General features: G+C 34.9%; 1 pseudogene across 1 annotated transcript in view; it reads left to right on the top strand.

Annotated features, from left to right (window-relative positions):
- Window positions 1–4,664: 4,664 nt before the first annotated feature.
- LOC149536486 (L-ascorbate oxidase-like) overlaps window positions 4,665–17,500 on the top strand; it is a 19,510-nt pseudogene continuing 6,674 nt past the window's right edge. Inside the window, exons 1-5 of the transcript XR_016356801.1 lie at window positions 4,665–4,913; window positions 5,053–5,145; window positions 5,390–5,595; window positions 5,686–5,860; window positions 16,643–17,500. The exon at window positions 16,643–17,500 is cut by the window's right edge and continues 59 nt beyond it. The product of XR_016356801.1 is annotated as an L-ascorbate oxidase-like (transcript). The remainder of the gene's footprint in view (window positions 4,914–5,052; window positions 5,146–5,389; window positions 5,596–5,685; window positions 5,861–16,642) is intronic.

Here is a 17,500-nt window from a genome sequence, read left to right as displayed (position 1 = left end):
TATAATACATATATTTTCAAAATAATTATTTAATACACAAAATGAAATCTAATTTTGACATAACTATCTAGTCAAAATTCAATACCTTTATCGTGAATATAAATTAAATCAAAATTTTAATTTAATACATTTGAAAAAATATAATTACTAAAAGCTAAAATTCAATATAATTGAAATTTTAGAATAGCTAATTATCCATTTCAAATGATAAAATACATTCATTATCTACATATAATTACTGTAAAATAAAATCATTTTATTCAAAATGTTGAGCATTTATCATAATTCTAAATAGAAATTAATATTCACTCTTCTACACAACTCAATACTTAATTTTAAATAAAAATCAAATTAACTATTTAAAAATAAGACTTGTGAGCTTTGAATATGTAGTAGGAGGTAATCATGCCCATCAAGCGCTCCACTATTTTATCTCACATCACATGTCTTTTCCCTGATAAATGACAACTGGACACATGTAAACTAAAAAAAAATTAATAGTAAATCAATGTTTATGATGGAGCACAAAATTTTTCCTTTTAAATGACAAATATAGTAATGAGAGTCACTAAAATTGGATTGTCCATAAAATGGTAACTATGATCATCCTAATTCTGACCCTTATAAAAAAAATTATAATTCATTGATATAGTGATAGAGTACATGATTTCAGTAATCACTTAAAAACAACATTGCAAGGTTGAAATTTATTTCATCAAAATCCAAAATATATTTTCCTCATTAACTACTATTTTAAGATGATAAATAGCTATAAATAAATGAGGATTAATGATTTGTAAATATAAATTAGCTTTCATTAACATATTATTTATTATTTATTTTAACATTAAATAATTTAGTTAGTATTTAGAATTTTATCACAATAAAAAGTAATAATAAACTTTTAGATCAATAATGTAAATTATATTTTATACATTATGGTATAAAATGTTAAGATAATAACATTACATATTATCATTATCATGATAAAATAGAAAATGTTTAAATTTTCACCATCATATATTTCCATAATCTAATATTCTACACCATTCTTCATTTCTATGGTGCCCAAGATTTATACCTTCAAAATTGTATTTAATGTTATCTTTCTCAGAAGGTTTGTGTTGCTTTATGATTGTTCAAGATAGTAAAATCAATTTACTAATAACATAAGATCTTTCCTTTTTAAAATTTGCAAACTAGAGAAATTTTTTGACAGGCTTATTTCAAAAGATAGAAGATTTAGAGTTTGATTTTTGAACAACTTGTAACATTCTATAGAAGAGGTGTCTCTAGTTGTCCTTCTATAGCAGAAAACAACAACCATCTTATCAATAACTTAGATTTGATTCTAAAGCTTATATATAATATTCTATTAAAAGATATATTCAAGTGAATTTTTATTATATGTATAGTCAATCTGATCGATCTTCTTTATGAAATTCATCCAAAAATGTCTTGTTTAACTTTGACCAAAAACTTTTTCTTTCGATGCTCATTGAGTATGTGAAAAATTTCAATCTTCAATTTTGAAAAGAAGAGGTGTAAATAATAATAAAATTCAACCTAAAAAAACTATTTAAATTTTTTTAAAAAAATTTGGTCACTTCTAATTGCAATTTGGGTTTCCATTAGAAAATGCTACTGCTCTTCTTTTTGAAATTTCAAAAATAGTTTATTTAAATTTTAAAAATAATTAGGTTTTCTTAAAAACAATCCTATAAACCTTCTTTTCTCATATTCAGCGAAAACAAAAAAGCACCTTTTGGTTTAAATTTGGTCTAAACGCTTTTTCTCTCAAGCCCCTCTTTGTCACTGATCAAAGTTTTCAATTCAAGCACTATATTTATGTACAGACCTAGAGATTCAAAAAATGAAAATACCCACCAACAAGACAACAAAGTCAGAAAGCAAACTACACCACTCCAACCTTGAACTTGTCACCGCATATAAGACCCACTCCCAAATTGTATCTGTCATGGAGCACGGAGAGCTTGCTGGACTACAACTAGATTCCATGGAATTCTTGTATTACAGATTCCATAGGCTTTTCATAGAGGATGGGATGCGGCCTGTAAGGAGATTGGAAGACAAATAAAGTTCTCTCAGATTGGTTACGTTGGAAATAAGAGATAGTATGCTTCCTGTAATCTTATTGTCATCTAGTCTCAGGACAGAGAGATTTGTAGGGAGCTGCTCTGGTAGATATCCAGTCAAATGATTGTTATCAACCCAAACTTGATAGAGAGTGGTGCAATTCCGGAGAGAGGCAAGAATGGGCATGGTGAAAGTGTTTCCGCTGACAAGTCGATTAGATGAAATGCTCAGGAATTGAAGATACGAAAGTCTGCTTAGCTCAAGGGGCAATGCTCCGCCAAGATGATTTAGCTCCACATCAAGCCTTCACAGATTTGTGTAATTGGCGATCGTGGTTGGGATGATTCCTCGAAGATGATTGTCCCTTAGATATAGAACTTTAAGGTGAGATAACTTCAGTATAGTACGCCTTCAGCGTAAATATTAAATAAAATAATATTTTGACCATATAGTTTTTTATCATCTCCAACTTTCATATTTATACTGTAAATATTATTAAAAAAAATTAAATAACTTTTAAAAGTTAAAAATAATTTGTAAAATAAATTAATAATAACAATAATTTATTTTAAAATATTAACAATCATAATAAAAGATATTATGTAAATTAACAAAAAAAAATCATATTTTCAAAAAATTAATTAAAATCAGTCTTTCTTGAAACAAAATAACGAAGATATTTGTTTTTGATAATTGAAATTATTTAATTTAATGTAAAATATTTAAAATATTATTCAATTATTTATAAAATTTTATAATTATAAAAATGATTTCTTAAATTTTATAGAAATTTGTTTCATGTAAATATATTTTTATTATCATTTGGATTTTTCTTTAAATATTCATTTCTCCTACTCATATTTTATAAATTAATAAATAATAATAATAATATATGTCAATACAATTTTTGTTACACAAACACTTTTCACTAAGTATGTAAAAAAATAACGGGAGAAAAATATGTGGTGATTGCAAAAGAAATAAATAAATAAATAAACTAAAATGATAATAGAACACTTTTTATACTCTTCCAATATAAAGCTATGAGAAAATGGAAAAGAACTACCAATTAAAAAAAGATCAGCCAAAAATCATAAAATCTGTTTTTTTAATCTTAAAAAATGTTTGAGTTTACATTTGCTGGATGTGAAACAATATTTGCAGGAATTGAGATAAATGAATTGTCATGTTGGAACAAAAGGCCTTAAGAAAAAAATAAAAAAATCTAACAATGATGGGCTATGAAATTTAGAACAGCTACGGGAATAGGAATAGGGAAATAGGAATAGCCATTCTGGAATAGAAAATGGGGGTACATACTCCTGTTTTCCGTTTGGTTCAGCCATAATTTGATGAAGAATTCTTAGACCCAAAAATTTATGTTTTCTAAAATAAATAAAACTGGAATAGGAATACGTATTCCAATTCTACGTATTTTGATGGAATTGCAAAACCTCATTTTTGGGCCAAAATTAGAATACGTATTTCGTATTCCATTTCCAATTTGGTGCATCCAAAAGAAGAATTCAAAATTTTAAGAATTTACATATGCTTATTCCACTTGTATTCCTGTTGCCAAATAAGCCCTTTTAGTGGCAAACAATAGACAGACTGAATATGTTTGATCGTCTTGCATTGAGTTCCTTAGTTTTGAACGTCAATTTTACATTGGAAGTTGGACAACCTTACTATAGGTGTGTAAGGCGTAATGAATAGACCTTTATCTAAATAAAAAATAAACCAGAAAGCCCGTTGTCACAAACCCATTTCTTTATAATAATATAATCCTGTAAAAAAGGAAAATAACTAACAATCAATCTTGGAAAACTCTCAACTTAAACACATAAATCTTAAAGAATCGGCACAACTACGAGTTCGTCCACGATTAGTAGAAATGCCGGTGAATGGGAGTGAAACAGTGAACCACGGCAGCCTCTTTATGTGGGAGCTCGCTTGACCTGTCGAAACCCGAAGAAGGAAACGTTCATTCATGTCTTCTGTGAGCAACGTGTGTAAGTAACGTGTGGCAGTGCTTTGAATAAGTTGTATGCAAATTTGAAGTAAATAGGAAGAGTCCTGGGAAAGACAGATGACTAGACAATATGTCCATAAGCTGCGAACGATGGGCACATGGCACAACCGCGGAACAATCACAGAGAAGAAGAACAAATTGGTTTGCAGAAGCCACTGCAGTCAAGAGAAATTGTTAGAACGTGGCAGCAAACCAGCAGAAACAGAGCGATTTCCTAAGGCAACTTTTGAACCGAGCGAGCCGTTCAATTTTCCACTCTGTTTGTATAACATTAGAAAAAAGTGTATAAACGATTGCCCAGGGCTTGAAGCCGAAGATGCTCAATAGAAGGCGGGCACATCGGGACGTCTTTCCTAGTCAATCGCTTGTTATTATCGGGAAGCGTGAGAAGTCCGATTGCATAATGTTTCATACGAAGAATAAATATCTCAGGTTAGTTGTAGGACGCGTATAAAAGGAGTAAGTGAGTTAAATAAATATCAGGTATTAGATATCGGCCAGCGCCAACATGGGTTTGGGTATGGGATGGCTTGTATTTATGGCATTGCAAGTGATGCTGTTAATATCAGCAAGGGGTGGCGAAGCAGGATCAGTACAGAGATATAAGTGGAAGATCAATTACCAGAATTGGTCACCTGACTGTGTGAGACAGACGCCGATCGCTATTAACGGGGAGTTCCAAGGACCAACAATCAGAGCCCGTGTGGGAGATACTATTGTAGTGGAAGTGGAGAATCTGTTACCCACGGAGAATGTAGTCATTCACTGGCACGGCATTCGACAGGTAAGAGTAAACTCATATCTCTTCAAAAACTGTTTAACTATTGGTATTTCTCATGGCTTAAATATCATACATTAAGGGTTGATTCTTAGGTTCAAATTGTTAAATGGTTTAAGTTGATGTTAACTTTGTTTATTTGCAGATAGAAACTCCATGGCAAGATGGAACGGCAGGTGTTTCGCAATGTCGCATCTTCGCTGGTGAGATGTACACCTACACCTTCGTTGTCGATCAGGTATATACAAATGCTTTTGTTGGAGGAAAGGTAGTCTACGAATCAGTCCTTAGTATCTAATATTTAAAATCTAGTAGTTATTTAAAATCAGATCAGATCAGTTGTTAGTATCTAGTATTTAAAATAAAACTGTCTAACTCCTTCGATTAAGAGTCAAGAACCGAATAATTCTAACTTATCTCTTATAATATTATCTTATAGTATGAAAACATTTGCACTCAACAAACTCTTATATGTAGTGCAGCCAGGAACATACTTCTATCATGGGCACTACGGCCTGCAGAGGACAGCGGGACTGTATGGATGGCTGATAGTGGAGGCAGCCGAGAAAGAACCCTTCTCCTACGATGGAGAGTTGAAATTACTGTTGGATGATTGGTGGCACGAGAACGTGTACGAGCAAGCATATGATCTCTCTTCTCGCCCATTTCACTGGTTCGGGGAAGCACAGGTATAATCTTCGTAGTACTAAAAGCTACTCATTTGACTTTTTTTTTCTCCTACCGTATGCTGAATTTAATTGGCTTGAATTGCACAAACGGCAGTCCTAATGGAGGGAAGAAGACATTTCAATTGCTCCGAGGCAGGTAGTAGACAGTGCAACGCCGACAATCCACAATGCTCGTTCACCCGTCTTCCAGTGGAGAGCGGGAAAATATACCACCTACATCTTGCCAGTGTGGCATCCTTGGCGTCGCTCAACTTCGTGATTCAGGTAAATAATGGATTTTCTTGTACTCTAAATAAGTCTTATTATATCTTTGTCCAGATCCATCTCTACCACCAGCCTTTTGACCCTTCACCACCTGTGTAGTGTAGTGGCTCAAATCCCACACGATAAATGATTGTACCAGGTTCTAGGGTGTTTGGGTAGTGACTATATTCCTTATTAGATCCCTTTCCACCACCAGCCTTTTGACCCTTGTAGGCTTAGATTATCAACATGTCATATAGCAGGTCTATAACTGAAATGTCTTTTTTCTAATTTTTTTATGATATTTCAAGCCTCTAATCAGATCTTTAAGATCAAACAACCAATATTTCAAAGATCCACCAATTTCTCAATAAACTCCAAATCCGGTATGCCGGAAATAGTGCCAAAAACTTCACAGCTTCACATATTATTAATAAATCTAAAAGTGGACATTTTTTATAGAAATTTCAACAGCATAACAGCATACAAAATGACATTTTCAGATCTGTATAACATTTACACAACAACTCCCAAACGGAGGATAAAACAATGCTCATCGGGCTCTCGAAAACAATATAGAATAGTCCAGAAACACCAAAAAAATACTAATAATCTATCACAGAAGTATAATCACGACTAAAGACATATATTCAGCTCTATTTTAACATCTAAAAGTCTGAAATACAGCAGCAATCCAAACTGATATGAAATACTCAACTTGAAACACCAAACTCTTACAAAAAACACACCCGAAAACTCACAAATTTGCACTCTTCAGCACAAAGGAAAACTCTACATGAGCATGCACATGGAATGGCTTCAAACTCCCATCCTTAGCCTTCCTGGAAACTTACAAATTCTCATTCTTGGGTCTCCTTCTCCACAGGTTTGGCAGCCTTTGAAGAACAACAAAGCAATGCACAAAAATCAAGTTCTGAAATCAACCCAAAATGCCTCCAAACCCCTTAAAAGAGGGCATAACCCTAACTCACATCCAAGAGGGGTTAATAAAACATATTTTAATAATAATTTTCATTTATTAGTCCATTAGCTTCCAAAGATTATCCCCTTTTTCCGAAACTTCACCTTTTTGGGCCTGCCTGCCTTAGCAAAGATTTTTATTTTTAATTATTTGAAAAGGGGACATGACGAGTCCTCCCCTTCCAAATATTGCTTGTCCTCAAGCAATGGCTGAACAATAGACCGATCAATCTACTTGGATCTCCAATGTAGTTATGAACTATACTATTGTCAATTAACATAGGCTCCTGCAATATCCTCTCCAATATAACCAAGAGGAATCCATAATCAAACTGACAATTACTGCTCAAACAAACTCCAAAGTCACAACTTCCATAGTCAAAAACCCACGAGACACAAACTCTTAAAACATCAAAACTCAAGTAAAGTGGACAAATCAAATTCCCAATATAGTAAATACCATCAACGCATCCCACTGGCCTATACGGAATGTACAATCCAACTCTGCAACAATGGTGAATGCTCTCGAATAAAATTTTACCAAGTATGGAGAATCCACACACTGTACAACTCTTGCAGTCAACACAACTCTGCTGATCACCGGCCACTATCTCATAACCATAACTCCCATGCACCCCTGATGGTGAAAAGCCATCACAAGATAAACAATAAGAAATGAAACCCAAACCAAGTTTGTCTGCCATCAACTCCTCAGCACAAGGATCAAATGCTAACTGATGTACATATCCTGCAATATAATGTTGATAAAAAAGACCAACCTCAGTCAAAATCTCACCATGATAAAGTGATACAACCCACTGTGACTGATCATCAACTAAGTTAGGAGATGTCATAGCCAAAGGAGTAGAATCAATAACAACACCCACTGAAGCATCACTCCAAAACTACTGCTCTAAGTCATGTATTACCAAGTTGTCAACTGCAAGACCTTTCGCCATGTCGTGCTCGTCACAACTCTCATCCCAGGGCATCAAATTATCCCATAACTGATGATAAGAACTAGGAACTAAAGTACATCTCTGTATCATCATCTCATCAACATGGTCATCAAAGGTGAATTGATGAGCATAACTCACAATGTAATGTCGATAAAATGTGCCAATCTCAGTCAATGGCTCAGACTGCAATCCAGATGTAACTAACTGCAATTGATCACTAACCAAGTTGGAACTAACTACTACCTCTGAAGACATCGCCAAGGGAGTAGTATTACTAGCAAGAACCATGCCAACTGTCGGCTAACCAACATCACACATGGTCTTTGATACATCATCTCTAGTCTTCGTGCCATTAGTACTAGAGGTCACCACCATGTTAGGCATACCACAACAATCTGTTGCAACACCCAACTCAACTGAACCTGACTCTAGTGGGGACAAACCTGATATGCCAATGTTAGTATCAAGGATGGATGCATCCCCATCTCCACTATCTTTGACAATCTCGACCATGGAAATCCTCGGATCACCAGACACCATAGCTTGTGACTATATAGAATCTGGTAAAGACTATAGTTGCTCTAACTCCATGGTCACCTTAGCCAAATGAAACTGTGACTCCTTGAAAGCCAACTATGTACTCTCAAGAATCTCAGAAGTCACCTCAAGCTGCTGAGTAAGCTCACTCACCTCATCTTCCTTGGGCAAAAATGCATTGTATGATGTACTACCCCACTCCATAAGATAATCTCTATTGGCTACCAACTGCATATAATCCTATCTCAAAATCTGGATAGCCTCCCATAAAGAGTGGAACTCTGTCAAGGAAAGATAACTGCCTCCTTGCTCATCACTAGTAGGAGAACCCCATCCATAGACTGCTAACAACTAACGAGCAGCATCAAAATGCTGGCAAGCAATAGCAATGTCTCGCTCACTAACTCTCAACTGATTAGACACATGATGACACTGGCTAGATTGTCTCCTACAAACCTCCTCTGATGCACTGTCTGAAGGAGTATCCTCAAAGTTACTAGTCTTTAGAGTATTACCATCCATATCCTGTGAATCAACTCCAAAGCTCATATCAACATATGGAGTATCAAAAATTGTAGCACTGATGTCTAACTCCTCTTTACCAAAAGAAATTTTCAAGGAAACTAAGTCTTCAAAACTACCCACTGCATCCTCCTGGATGTCATCAATGCCAATATGATCCTGGGACTCATCTGTACACACTACCAAATATGAAAGATCATCAACACATTCCAGCAAGTATGGTCGACTGGATATATGAACAAAGCCCATCACCAATGTATAAAAACTAATACCAGCATCAGACAAGCTACTGGCACAAGAAAAGACAACACCGTGCAATCTGCTAATCAAATCCATGATAGCACCCAAACAAACATTGCTACCAAAAAGTGTTAAAGATCTCCAGTCAACTGAATCCCAAATGCCAATATAACAATCTCGAGTCGATATCTGTAAACTAGAATCAGCTGGTAACTCAAGAAAACTCCTCACCTGAGTAATATGACCAATACCAACTAACTACACATACCTATCATGATGAGATAATGAAGTCACAATATTGTCTTTGTTCACTTTCAGCCGGCTAGAAAAATCATGTGAAGTACTACCAGCCTTAACCTCATGTGTTGAAGCATCTAACTGTGCCTGGTACTCTTTCTCAGAAAAGTCATGAATTCTCAATGTCTGCTCATCTCTACTAGGTATCTCACCATCATGCACAACAACATCCTCATAATCATCATCTGAACCCACTACGCTGTAGTCACTACCTATTGTAACTATACCATCCTGAATACCTGTGACATCACCCTTTGATGACCTGTATACAATTGTCTCAATTTGAGTATCAAGTTGACTATTACTATCAATTTGCGTAATATCCTTTCTCACTACCTCCTATGGCAGAGTAGAATTTGAGACTTCAGCCTAGCTATAAGCTAGTTTCTCAAACTCCTCATGCAAGTTCTTGGTAATTGTGTCATCTGCCCTATGAGAAAATCTGCCAAATAGAAATCCAGTCAACTTATCCACCTTAGCTGAGTTGGACAACATGTCATTCATTATACGGTGGTGCTCAACCAACTGTTCAGACATGTCATGGCTTATTTTTCTATGTTTATCTCAAATGTCTAAATAACCATCCTTTCTACTATTCTGACTCTGGATATCAATTGTCCAAGATCGTGTCCTCTAAGACTCTGTACTATACCTGTCCATTCTGGATAAAGAAGAGTGTAACCCCAATAGGTTATAACTTCTTCAAACACCAAGAACTAACATGCAATTGATTAGAACTAGTATGCAACCATAGATTTTGACATGCAGCTGATTAGAAGCAACATGCAACCACCAAATTCACCAAGAACTAACATGCAAATGATTAAAAGTAGCATACAACCATAGATTTTGACATGCAACTGATTAGAAGCAACATGCAACCACCAAATTCACCAAGAACTAATATGCAAATGATTAGAAGTAGCATGCAACTATAAATTTTGACATGCAAGATTTGGGTAGTTGTCAAAACTGACATGCAAACTTCTACAAACCCTCAGGCTAGCAAGATCATAGCTCTGATATGACTGAAATGTCCCTTTTTTGATCTTTTTATGATATTTCAAGCCTCTAATTAGATCTTTAAGATCAAACAACCAATATTTCAAAAATCCACCAATTTCTCAATAAACCCCAAATCGGGTATGCCGAAAATAGTGTCAAAAACTTCACAGCTTCACATATTATTAATAAATATGAAAGTGGAAATTTTTTATAGAAATTTTAGCAGCATAACAGCCTACAAAATGACATTTTCAGATCTGTATAACATTTACACAATAGCTCCCAAATGGAGGATAAAACAATGCTCATCGGGCTCTCGAAAATAACATAGAATAGCCCGAAAACACCACAAAAATACTAATAATCTATCACAGAAGTATAATCACAACCAAATACATATATTCAAATCTATTGTAACATCTAAAATTCTGAAATACAGCACCAACCCAAACTAATATGAAATACTCAACTGGAAACACCAAACTCTTACAAAAAACATACCCGAAAACCCACAAATTTGCACTGTTCAGCACAAAGGCAAACTCTGCATGAGCATGCACAAGAAATGGCTTCAAAATTCCATCCTTAGCCTTCCTAAAAACCTGCGAACTCCTATTCTTGGGTCTCCTTCTCCACAGGTTTGGCAGCCTCTGAAGAACAACAAAGCAATGCACAAAAATCAAGTTTTGGAATCAGCCCAAAATGCCTCCAAACCCCTTAAAAGAGGGCATAACCCTAACTCACATCCAAGAGGAGTTAATAAAACATATTTTAATAATAATTTTCATTTATTAGTCCATTAGCTTCCAAAGATTATCCCCTTTTATCAAAATTTCACCTTTTTGGGCCTGCCTGCCTTAGCAAAGATTATTATTTTTAATTATTTGAAAAGGGGACATGACAAAATCCCAAATGAGAAATGGTTAAATCTGTTGGTGATGTAGGCTTCCAGCTGTCCATTTAATCTTCCCTACCCTTACCTACTCCAACTACTTTATTTATTATTGTCATCTCATCGAGAGTTCTAGATCTCTCATTTTAAACTATACTTCTAGATTATTAGGTTTAGGTTTAGGGTTTGTTCCAAAGGTTGAGTCGGCTGTAATATTTTTTCAAAGGTTTGTAGATGTTTTATCTTCTCACCTAATAGTAGATTTCTGTAGAATATTGTATGCTTTCTTATAAAAAGCAGTATGTACTCATTTGAGATTGTGGTGGAATGAAATATAATATAGTTTATTGTGCGGCAATGTATTGTTCTATGTCTTTGTTACTTTTTTGTCCTCTACCCATCCATCAGATTGGTATTAGAGCTGTAGAAAATTTGGGCTATTTTTATAGGTAGATGTCATTGTGGGTGAAGGGAAAATAAGAGCAAAAAGATCTAAGGAAGAGATTATAGTTGCTATGTGAGGAAGGAAGAGAAAGGGTTTGTAGTGGTTACAAGTCAGAAAGTTTTACTGTTAAATCATGGCAGGAACCAATGGAAGCATTTCACAACCACAAATTCCTACTTTTAATGGCAAAAATTATGATTATTGGAGCATCAAAATGAAAACACTTTTTTCGTTCTCAGGATGTTTGGGATTTAGTTGAAAGTGGGTTCCCTAAACCAATAGACCAACAGGCATATCAAGCTCTTTCACAAGCTGAAAAAGATTTATTAAAGAAAAATAGTAAGAAAGATACTAAGGCACTATTCTTTATTCAGTAGGCAGTGGAGGATGCAATATTTCAAAATGTAGTTACTGCCGCAAGCTCAAAAAAAGCATGGGACAACTTGCAATCAACATACCAAGGCATAGGAAAGGTAAAAATTTCAAAGTTACAAAATCTTCGAAGAGATTTTGAAAATTGACAAATGAAAGTTTCAGATTCAATAGACTCATTCTTCACTCAAACAATGGGGATAGTAAATCAGATTAGATCATATGGAGAAACCCTTGGGGATCAACAAGTTGTAGAGAAAATATTTAGAAGTCTACCAAATAAGTTTGATTCAATAGTTGTAGCCATTGAAGAATCTAAGGATCTCTCCTTGCTATCAATAAATGAGTTAATGGGTTCTCTCTTATCACATGAACAATGGTTGAATCATTCAAGAACTTCATCATTGGAGAATGCTTTCAACACTCAACTTTTATTTGGAAAAACAAGAGGAAGATTAGATCATAGTAGAGGCAAAGGACATTTTGCACCAAGAGGAGGAAGAGAAAATCCATAGTTTGAGAGTAGAAGGCTAGCATCAAGCTCACAAACCAATTTCACATCAACAAGAGGAAGGAGGAGCAATCATCATCAAGGAGAAAGGTACGACAAATCTAACACCCAATGTCATTATTGTAATAAATTTGGGCATTTTGCATCTGAGTGTAAAAAAAGACAATATGACATGAATAGGCAAAAGGCACATTTTACAAATGAAAGCTAGCCCAACACTAGTGAGAAAAACACCATCTTGATAACATGCAATGTCGCACAAGAGAGTTCTAAAGAAGTATGATTTTTAGATCGTGATTGTAGTAACCATATGAGTGGGTCTAAGGAGATATTCTCAACAATAGATGAATTAGTAAAATTAGAGATTAAGTTGGGGAATGATCATCAAATCTTAATAATGGGAAAAGTGTCAATTAGCATAAGAACTAAGAAAGGTGAAGAAATGAAAATTTATGATGTATATTATGTTCTTGGATTGAAACACAATCTCATAAGCATTAGGCAACTAGTACAAAAGGGATATAGAATACATTTTGAAAATGGTGAATGTGTGATTCTAGATAAAAGACCAAACAATAGGCTGATTGCAAAAGTTGAAATGAATCAAAATAGAATGTTCCCACTTAAAATCCAAAGTGAATTATTCTTAGAGCCAAATGAATTGAAAAAAGTAGATGAATCTGCATTCAAAGCTTTACACAAAAATGAATCTTGGCTATGGCATTTAAGGTTTGGTCATTTAAACTTTAAAGGGTTACAACTCTTATATAAGAAACAAATGGTCTATGGGTTGCCATCAATAAAGCCACTTAAAAGAACATATAAGAGTTGTATTTTGGTAAAGCAACATAGAGAAAAAATTTTGGTTGGAAAGTCTTATAGAGCAAAACATCCACTTGAGATAGTCCATTCAAATCTTTGTGGGCCAATGCAAACACCATCCTTAAGCGGAAAACTTTATTTCTTAACATTTATTGATGATTTTAGTAGAAAACTTTGGGTCTATTTTGTGAAGCATAAATCAGATGTATTTGTTGTCTTTAAAGAATTCAAGGCAAAAGTTGAGAAAGAAAGTGGATACTCTATTAAAACATTAAGAACTGATCAAGGTGGAGAATACATATCAAATAATTTTCTAAATTTTTGCAAAGAAAACGGCATATGGAAATAATTTACAGCAAGGTACACTCCACAACAAAATGGAGTAGCAGAAAAAAAAAAATAGAACAATTATGGAGATGACAAAGAGTATGTTAAAGGAAAAAAACTTGCCAAATGAGTATTGGGCTGAAGCAGTTGCATGTTCAGCATATATACTAAATAGATGTCCAACAAAAGTAGTAATAAATAAAACACCAGAAGAAGGTTGGAGTAAAAGAAAGCACAATATAGCACATTTGAGAATATTTGGTTGTGTGGCATACTCATTGGTACCTCAAGAAGTGAGACAAAAATTGGATGATAGAGAAGAGAAGTGCATATTTGTGGGATATAGTGAACAATCTAAGGCATATATGCTATACAATCCTATCACAAAGAAGTTAATAATAAGTCATGATTTTGAGTTTGTAGAAGAAGAAGCATGGGATGGTAGCTTGGATAAATCAACTATACTTGCAACTAGTGTTTAACAAGAAAATGAAGAAAATGTAACTCAAGATGTGCATTCTACAACACAAACAAATGTTCCTAAAACACCTACAAGGGCACCTACCACTCAAAACACTACTACTCCAGCAAGCACTAATAGCAATGAATCATCTAATCCAACACTTGCTTCATTAAGATCAAGATCTATGAATACTTCAAGGAAGACACAAAGTCTTAGAGACATATATGATGAATTACAAGAGGCTGAAAATGATGATTTATGCATTAATTTTGCACTCTTAGCACATATTGATCCAATTTATTTTGAAGCAGTTATTAAAGATTTCAAATGGATTTCAGCCACGGATGAAGAAATTCAGTCAATAAAAAAGAATGATACTTGGGACTTAGTAGATCTTCCTAAAGGCAAGGATGTGATTGGAGTTAAGTGGGTATACAAAACAAAATATAATGTTGATGGAAAAGTAGAGAAACACAAGGCAGGACTAGTAACCAAAGGCTTCACACAACAACTAGGTATAGACTACAATGAGACATTAGCACCTGTGGCAACATTAGACACTATTAGAATGATTTTATCCATAACAGCTCAAAAAAATTGAAAAGTTTATCAAATGGACGTGAAATCAGCATTCTTGAATAGCACTTTAGAAGAAGACGTTTATATAAAACAACCACTGGGATATGAAATTGTGGGAGAAGAACATAAGGTATAGAAGCTAAAGAAGGCACTATATGGCTTGAAGCAAGCTCCTAGAGCTTGGTACAACAAAATAGACTCTTGTTTTGTGAATAATGGTTTTAGTAAGTGTGGCTATGAACCAACTTTATATGTCAAAGTGAACAATGAAGGAGAAATATTGATATTTTTCTTATATGTAGATGATTTGATATTCACCAGTAATATGTCAATTAACAATTTCAAGGTAGCCATTAAAAATGAATTTGATATGACTAATTTGGGACTCATGAGATATTTTCTTGGGATACAAGTAAATCAAAATGATCAAGACATTTTTATTTGTCAAAGTAAGTATGCTACTGATTTGTTGAAAAGATTTAAAATGATAATTGTAAATTCAGCTCCTACACCAGTTGCATTGGGTATAAAACTTAGCAAGAATGATGAAAGTCCTAATGTTGACACAACTTTATTCAAAAGATTAGTTGGCAACCTTTTACATTTGATAGCTACAAGACTAGATATAATGGATGGAGTTAGTTTCATTTCTAAATTCGTGGACAAACCAAAAGAAACTCATTGGAAAGCTGGAAAGAGAATTTTGAGGTATATAGCTGGAACAAAGAAGTTTGGGATCTTATATGCACATTTAGATCATTAGAAGCTGATTGGCTATACAGATAGTTATTGGGCGGGTAGCTTTGATGATAAAAGAAGCACTTCAGGACATATCTTTCACTTAGGATCAAGAGCTATTTCTTGGGCATCAAAGAAGCAACCAATTGTGACATTATCATTAGCTAAAGCAGAATATGTTGCAGCAACATCAGCAGCCTATCAAGCAATGTGGATGAGAAGAGTACTTTTAGATTTGAAGCATCCATAAGAAGAACCTACAAGATTATATTGTCATAATAATTCTACAATTGCTTTATCAAAAAATCATGTCTTTCATCAACGTAGTAAACATATAGATATAAGATATCATTATATTTGTGAATTAGTGAACAATGGTGACATATGTCTTAAGTTTTGTAGGTCCAAAGAACAACTGGTAGATATTTTCACAAAGCCTCTTGCAAAGAATGTCTTTGAACATCTTTGAGAAAGTATTGATATTACAAACATACCTGGTAGTGAAGATTAAGGGGGAGTGTTGGTGATGTAGGCATCCAGCTGTTTGTTTAATCTTCCCTACCCTTACCTACTCCATCTACTTTATTTATTGCTGTCTTCTCATCGAGAGTTCTAGATCTCTCATTTTAAACTATACTTCTAGATTATTAGATTTAGGTTTAGGGTTTGTTCCAAAGGTTGAGTCGGCTGTAATATTTTTTCAGAAGTTTGTAGATGTTTTGTCTTCTCGGCTAATAGTAGATTTCTCTAAAATATTGTATGCTTTCTTATAAAAGGCAGTATGTACTCATTTGAGATTATGGTGGAATGAAATATAATATAATTTATTGTGCACCAGTATTGTTATCTGTCTTTTTTATTTTTTTGTCCTCTGCCCATCCATCGAAATCCAGTCCTAGAGACTTGGGGTTGCCACTATCCCCTAATGAAATTACATTTTGATATGATGATAAAATGTGTACTTACAAAAATGAAAATAATAAAAAATAAATTGACTTATTATTTTCAGTATGATATCTAAGATTACCCCTTATACTGAATGTTCGGTTCTCTTCCTCATCCTTCACCATGTCCTTCGTTCGAATATGATAATGATGAATGCTGCATTTACAGGGTCACAACATGACGGTTGTGAGGTAGACGGGCATTACGTAGAACCCTTTGAGGTGAACAACTTGGACTTGCATTCAGGAGAAACATATTCAGTTCTGATGAAAGCGAACCAGGACCCTTCTCGCAACTACTGGGCAGGAATGAACATGAGAAGTAGACTGTCCATGACGCCCACCGGATTGTCAATTCTCAGCTATGTTCCCAACAAAATCCCCGTTGGTGCTGCTCCCACGAGCCCGCCATGGAACGACTTCATCTACAGCAAAAATCTTGCCAAACAATATGTGGCACTCAAAGGAGTAGAAAAACCTCCTCGCACAGGCAGGTGATTTTACTCAACACGCAGTACTACATAGACGGGTCCATAAAGTGGGCGATCAACAACATCTCCCTAGTGCCGCCTCCGACTCCGTACTTGGCCGCCACGAAGTGCAAAATAAAGGGGGCCTATGATACGACCCCGCCACCTGAAACTTACGATTCTGCCGGCTACAACATTTTTCTTCCTCCTCCAGACACCAACGCCAAAGTAGGAAACGGTGTCTACGTCTTCAAATTCAACTCCGTTGTGGATCTGATTCTTCAGAACGCAAATACACTGTATGCCAATGAGTCCGAGGTCCATCCATGGCATATCCACGGCCACGACTTTTGGATTCTTGGCTATGGAGATGGCGCATTCGATCCTCAAAAGGATCCCAAATCATTTAACCTTGTCAATCCACCTCTTCGTAACACGGCTGCCTTGTTTCCCTTTGGATGGACCGCCGTCCGCTTTGTAGCTGACAATCCTGGTGCATGGCCTTTTCATTGTCATTTGGGAGCGCAGTTCTTCATGGGAATGGGCATCATCTTTGC

This window comes from Cupressus sempervirens, chromosome 10 (assembly GCF_028749045.1).
Source record: "Cupressus sempervirens isolate cs-2001-9-10 chromosome 10, ASM2874904v1, whole genome shotgun sequence".
Classification (NCBI taxonomy): domain Eukaryota; kingdom Viridiplantae; phylum Streptophyta; class Pinopsida; order Cupressales; family Cupressaceae; genus Cupressus; species Cupressus sempervirens.
This window is presented reverse-complemented; position numbering and strand designations above follow the sequence as displayed.